The sequence below is a fragment of the Aethalodelphis obliquidens genome, unplaced genomic scaffold (genome assembly GCF_003676395.1).
Source record: "Aethalodelphis obliquidens isolate GAN/ISIS:26980383/991018 unplaced genomic scaffold, ASM367639v1 scaffold13, whole genome shotgun sequence".
Taxonomy (NCBI): Eukaryota; Metazoa; Chordata; class Mammalia; order Artiodactyla; family Delphinidae; genus Aethalodelphis; species Aethalodelphis obliquidens.
The window spans coordinates 17,028,080-17,035,342 of NW_020837957.1; the positions used below are offsets into that span (position 1 = coordinate 17,028,080).

The following is a 7,263-nucleotide window of genomic DNA, read 5'->3' on the forward strand; positions in this document are numbered from 1 at the left end:
ATTTCTATAGCTTTGTAGTATAGTACAAAGTCTGGGAGCCTGATTCCTCCAGCTCCATTTTTCATTCTCAAGATTGCTTTGGCTATTCAGTGTCTTTTGTGTTTCCATACAGATCATGAACTTTTTTGTTCTAGTTCTGTGAAAAATGCCATTGGTAGTTTGGTAGGGATTCCATTGAATTTGTAGATTGCTTTGGGTAGTATTATAGTCATTTTCACAAAGTTGATTATTCCAACACAAGAACATGGTATATCTCTCCATCTCTTTGTATCCTCTTTATTTGCATTCATCAGTGTCTTACAGTTTTCTCTATAGAGGTCTTTTGTCTCCTTAGGTAGGTTTATGCCTAGGTATTTTACTCTTTTTGTTGCAATGGTAAATGAGAGTGTTTCCTTGATTCCTCTTTCAGATTTTTCATCATTAGTGTATACAAATGCAAGAGATTTCTGTGCATTAAATTTGTATCCTGCAACTTTACCAAATTCATTGATTAGCTCTAGTAGTTTTCTGGTAACATCTTTAGGATTCTCTATGTATAGTATTATGTCATCTGCAAACAGTGACAATTTACTTCTTTTCTGATTTGGATTCCTTTTATTTCTTATTCTTCACTGATTGCTGTGGCTAAAACTTCCAAAACTATGTTGAATAAGAGTGGTGAGAGTGGACAACCTTGTCTTGTTCCTGATCTTAGAGGAAAGGGTTTCAATTTTTCACCATTGAAAACGATGTGGGAGGTAGGTTTGTCACATATGGCCTTTATTATGTTGAGGTAAGTTCCCTCTATGCCTATGTTCTGGAGGGTTTTTATCACAAACGGGTGTTGAATTTTGTCAAAAGCTTTTTCTGCATCTATTGAGATAATCATATGGTTTTTCTCCTTCAATTTCTTAATATGGTTTTTCACATTGACAGATTTGAGTATACTGAAGAATCCTTGCATTCCTGGGATAAACCCCACTTGATCATGGTGTATGATCCTTTTAATGCACTGTTGGATTCTGTTTGCTAGTATTTTGTTGAGGATTTTTGCATCCATGTTCATCAGTGATACTGTTTCCTTTTTTTGTGGCATCTTTGTCTGGTTTTGGTATCAGGGTGATGAGTGGCCTCATAGAATGAGTTTGGGGGTGTTCCTACCTCTGTTATATCTTGGAAGAGCTTGAGAAGGATAGGTGTTAGCTCTTCTCTACATGTTTGATAGAATTCATCTGTGAAGCCATCTGGTCCTGGGCTTTTGTTTGTTGGAGGATTTTTAATCAGTTTCAATTTCAGTGCTTGTGATTAGTCTGTTTATATTTTCTGTTTCTTCCTGTTCAGTCTCGGAAGGTTGTGATTTTCTAAGAATGTGCCCATTTCTTCCAGGTTTTCCATTTTATTGGCATATAGTTGCTTGCAGTAATCTCTCATGATCCTTTCTATTTCTGCAGTGTCAGTTGTTACTTCTCCTTTTTCATTTCAATTCTATTCAGTTAAGTCTTCTCCCTTCTTTTCTTGATGAGTCTGGCTAATGGTTTATCAATTTTGTTTATCTTCTCAAAGAACCAGCTATTAGTTTTATGGATCTTTGCTACCATTTCCTTCATTTATTTTTCATTTATTTATGATCTGATCTTTATGACTTCTTTCCTCCTGCTAACTTTGGGGATTTTTGGTTCTTCTTTCTCTAATTGCTTTAGGTGTAAGGTTAGGTTGTTTATTTGAGATGTTTCTTGTTTCTTGAGGTAGGGTTGTATTTCTCTGAACTTCCCTCTTAGAACTGCTTTTGCTGCATCCCATAGGTTTTGGGTCATCGTGTTTTCATTGTCATTTGTTTCTAGGTATTTTTTGATTTCCTCTTTGATTTCCTCAGTGATCTCTTGGTTATTTAGTAGTGTATTGTTTAGCCTCCATGTGTTTGTACTTTTTACAGATTTTTTCCTATAATTGATATCTAGTGTCATAGCTTTGTGGTCAGAAAAGATTCTTGATATGATTTCAATTTTCTTAAATTTACCAAGGTTTGATTTGTGACCCAAGACATCATTATTCTGGAGAATGTTCTATGAGCACTTGAGAAGAAAGTGTAATCTGCTGTTTTTGGATGGAATGTCCTATAAATATCGAGTAAACCTATCTTGTTTAATGTATCATTTAAAGTTTGTGTTTCCTTATTTATTTTCATTTTGGTTGATCTGTCCATTGGTGAAAGTGGGGTGTTAAAGACCCCTACTATGATTGTGTTACTGTTGATTTCCCCTTTTACGGCTGTTAACATTTGCCTTATGTATTGAGGTGCTCCTATGTTGGGTCCATAAATATTTACAATTTTTATATCTTCTCCTTGGGTTGATCCCTTGATCATTATGTAGTGCTCTTCTTTGTCTCTTGTAATGGTATTTATTTTAAAGTCTATTTTGTCTGATACAAGAATTGCTACTCCAGCTTTCTTTTTATTTCCATTTGCATGGAATATCTTTTTCCATCCCCTCACTTTCAGTCTGTGCGTGTCCCTAGGTCTGAAGTGGTTCTCTTGTAGACAGCATATGTATGGGTCTTGTTTTTGTATCTGTTCAGCCAGTCTCTGTCATTTGGTTGGAACATTTAATCCATTTACATTTTAGGTAGTTATCAATATGCATGTTCCTATACCATTTTCTTAATTGTCTTGGGTTTATTATTGTAGGTCTTTTCCTTCTCTTGTGTTTCCTGCCTAGAGAAGTTCCTTTAGCATTTGCTGTAAAGCTGGTTTGGTGGTGCTGAATTCTCTTAACTTTTGCTTGTCTGTAAAGGTTTTAATTTCTCCACCAAATCTGAATGAGCTCCTTGCTGGGTAGAGTTATCTTGGTTGTAGGTTTTTTCCCTTTCATCACTTTCAATATGTCCTGACACTTCCTTCTGGCTTACCGAGTTTCTGCTGAAACATCAGCTGTTAACCTTATGGAGATTTCACTATATGTTATTTGTTGCTTTTCCCTTGCTCCTTTTAATATTTTTTCTTTTTATTTTAATTTTTGATAGTTTGATTAATTTGTATCTTGGTGTGTTTCTCTTTGGATTTTTCCTGTATGGGACTCTCTGAACTTCCTGGACTTAACTATTTCTTTATCCATATTAGGGAAGTTTTCAACTATAATCTCTTCAAATATTATATCAGTCCCCTTTTTTTTTTCTCTTCCTCTACTGAGAACCCTATAATTCGAATATAGTAGTATTTATTTCCACTATTTATCTTCCAGGTCGTTTATCCATTCTTCTGCCTCAGTTATTCTGCTATTGATTCCTAATAGAGAATTTTTGATTTCGTTTATTGTGTTGTTCATCATTGTTCATTTGCTCTTTATTTCTTCTAGGTCCCTGTTAAACGTTTCTTTTATTTTCTCTATTCTATTTCCAAGATTTTGGATCATCTTTATTATCATTACTCTGAATTCTTTTTCAGGTAGACTGCCTATTTCCTCTTCATTTGTTTGGTTTGGTGGGTTTTTGCCTTGCTCCTTTATCTGCTGTATATTTCTCTGTCTTTTCATTTTGCTTAACTTACCGCGTTTTGGGTCTCTGTTTTGCAGGCTACAGGTTTGTAGTTCCCTTTGTTTTTGGTGTCTTCCCCTGGTGGGTAACTTGGTTCAGTGGGTTGTGTAGCCTTCCTGCTGGAGGGGACTGGTGCCTGTGTTCTGGTGGATGAGGCTGGTTATTGTCTTTCAGTGGGCAGGACCACGTCTAGTAGTGTGTTTTGTGGTGTCTGTGAACTTATTATGATTTTAGGCAGGCTCTCTGCTAATGGGTGAGTTTGTGTTCCTGTCTTTCTAGTTGTTTGGAATAGGGTGTCCTGCACTGTAGCTTGCTGGTCATTGAGTGGACTTGGGTCTTGGCATTGAGATGGAGATCTCTGGGAGTCATTACGTCATTTGATATTACGTGGGGCTGGGAGGTCCCTGGTGGACCAATGTCCTGAATTTGGCTCTCCGACCTCAGAGACTCAGGCCTGACACCCAGCCAGAGTTCCAGGACCTGTTCTTTAGGAATTCTGGGGTATTTTGTTCTTTGTTTTCTTTCTTTCAGGTATTTTTTTTCTTACTTATTTTCAGTGAATTTTCCAAAATGAAACAATAGTCAGGTGAATGGTCTCCAATTCAAAGCCAGGCATTTGTCAAGCTCTTGCTAGTTCTTGTTTTCCTGGTTTCCCTGGAGGGAGAACCAGGAGGTGGTGCCGGGCTCCATCCCTACTGCTTCCCCATGCGGACCAGTGCACACACGTCCTCTCACTGTCTCTGCTTTTGGAGGGGTAGCCTGTGAACACACGTTCCCGTCTGGGACATGTAGGGCTGTGGTGAAGACCGTCTGTGTATTTCTCACTCTGTCCCGTCTGCCCCAGATCTGCTACTTCACCCTCTTCTGACAGCCTCAAATGCTTCCCTTCCAGTTATGAAGGGATCTTTATAGTCCTTTCTGGTGTCCAAGGTCTTCTGCTTGTTTTCAGCCAGTGTTCTGTGAGAACTGTTGCATCTATAGATGTATTCCTGATGCATCTGTGGAGGCATGAGCTCCACATCCACCTACTTCTCCGTCATCTTGAATATCTCCTGGATTATTTTATTTTGGTATATTTAGAATGCCAAATACAAAAAGAGAAAAAAAGAAACTATACCTACATTTCAAATTATTTAACTAGTATATATATAATTATTTAACTAGAAGTTCAAAAGTCACCTATATGAAAAAAATCATTTTCAAGTATTTATAAAATTAAACACTAAGTAGAGGATTTTTGATTTTAAGAATCTGATCATAAATGATTGACAGAAATTATAAACCTGGCACAAAGCTAGTATTGTTATGATATTGTGATTTATGATAAAGAAATCTATATTTCATCTTTATACCAGTTCCTGACTGAGAACTTCTAAAACCTTTGGAATTTCCTAAGTGATAAGAGCAATAAATGTGTCTCTTGTTATTCACAAGACCCTTTCAACCACACCTGACTTTATATTAAAGAAGTGACTTTTGGAAAGTCCCTAAATGTTGGACTGGCTGCCAGGGGAACCATATGATTAGAGGGTTGCAACTTTCAGTTCAAACCCCACTGCCCCTCTTACCCACAGGGAAAAGGAGCTGGAGATTGACTTAATAATAAAATATCAATGATTTAATCAATCATGCCAATTTAATGAAGGCTCCATAAAAGCCAAAAGGGCAGGGTTCAGAGACTTCTGGGTTAGTGAACACATGGAGAGGCTAAGAGAGTGGCAGCAATTTACCAGGAAGTCAAGCCCTCCAGTTTCAGGAATCTGTCATGCATACTGGGTTCTTTCTTAATCCCTGGTGAGAATAATAACAAACAGAACATGCACTGAATTCAAGGTTCTTTTCATTCCAGTTGTCAGATTCTAAACTAGATACAAATGAATTGCAAAGATGACCAAATGAGAGACCTGTTATTTAAAACTTCATAATTTAAGAAGAATTTAAAACTTAAAAATGTAAAACTTCTACAATTTTCAAAAGCAAAAGCAATTACAGGAAAATAAAATTTATTCAGAGGGATTGTTTGTGTTAACAAGTGTCTTCATGTGGTTTATCCAAGTTTAACCACCAAAGACTTTAAGAGCTGGCACACCTGAATAACACTGGTGATGATTTTTTTTTCATTATATCAAAGTCTGAGCTAAAAAAAAAAAAAATGTATCAGCTAATGATGACAGCAGAGAGTGGCAGGGCTAAGGACCTAATACTCATTTCCCAGGGGCTGATGAAGAGTAATTAAATGTGGTTCCAAAACTAAATGAGGGAGGTCAGAGACTCTTTCCAACCTTACTTGATGGCTTCTACTCAAAGCTAAGAAGTATCAAGAAAAGTTCTGGGTGGTGACAGCACAAAAAGGAACTTGAGGAGAAGGAAAGAAAAAGTAGCACTCCTTATTTAATGTGTGGGAAAGATGATATGGGAAAATTCCTGAATTCCTCATCAAAGGCCAATTTCAGAGGGAAGCATAGGGAGTACAATATATACTTCCACCAAGAGTAATGGAGGACAGTGGGGAAAAGACTATAATTGGGAAGGTAGGCATAGTTTAAGACTGAAAAAAAAAAAAAAAAGATAAAAGAAACCAGGAGTACAGAGAGGAACCTTCATACACCCAACAATAGTCCCACAGGTTGTGACCTGAAATTTTAACATCTAAAAAACCACCCAACCTGGAGAGGAAAAGAGAGGAAAGAGGTAGGGGATGTAGGAGGAGGTAATGGGAGAAAACACAGAGACCCCAGGCCATATAATCAGCAACAAAGTGATTGTGTGATGTCTCTTTTCTCAGTTGAGTTAGATATGACCCACCGGTTCTAATGGAAATCAATTTAAATCTATTTTCTTAATCCAAAAGTTCAACTAAATGGATTAGTGGTTACACTTGACAGGATTACGTGTTATAGCATAATTTATATATTTCAAATGAACAAAAAGTTAGTATCACTTATAGGATCTTAAGATAAATTGCTTTGAATGTGAGTTTCCTTTCTACAACTTTAAGGTCTACAAGACATATCTAGAAGATTTACTGCTGTGAAATGAAAACAGTTTAAATAGAATAGAGGGGGAGGGGTGCTTGTGTGGATGAGGGAGTTTCATATGTTCTTTCAACACTCTTAGGTGCCAGAGCTCTTATAGGACAACTTTGATGCTATAGGAATTCTGCCATTTTGCTAGCAGATAAGGCTCTTGAGTTCATCACTCCATTAGAACTATTAACTCCATTCATATTATTGTTATAAATCTCACAAAGGGAAGGTGCTTCTGAGTATTTATGTCCACATTCTATTTTATGTTGAATATTCAGTTTTCATAATTTTTTCTTGGAGGCCGAATTAGCATCCCTGTCCATTTTGTGTCATGTGTGTCATCTTCTAGACCCCAGCTAACTGTGCCATCTCCTACTGTTTTCTGGTATTCTTTGAATTCTTCCAACATGAGGGGCTTCTATTCTCGAACTTGTAGGGGCTGCCATCTTGCATCGCTGTCCTCAAAGTCCAGCCAATCTATTTGTTTCTAGTGTATAAACTTAATAATGAGTTTGTGACCACCCAAAGCACTTAGTTTAACCCATTCCACAACTTGGATGGTACTCCTAAGATTAGCCATGTCACATTTAGATGCCAGTGGTCACAAAATAACATAACTGATATGCAGTTTTAGCAGTTGGTAAGAGGTTTTTTGGTTTCTTAATCTTTTTAAAAATTTCCTGAAGGAGAATGGTATGGGAGTCAAGTAGTGAAGTACTGGATAAAC

The 7,263-nt window shown here is 37.0% G+C and overlaps 1 pseudogene; it reads right to left on the reverse strand.

Moving 5' to 3' along the window:
• Window positions 1–6,510: 6,510 nt before the first annotated feature.
• On the reverse strand, window positions 6,511–6,982 carry LOC113624268 (ubiquitin-conjugating enzyme E2 variant 1 pseudogene; annotated as a pseudogene).
• Window positions 6,983–7,263: the final 281 nt, after the last annotated feature.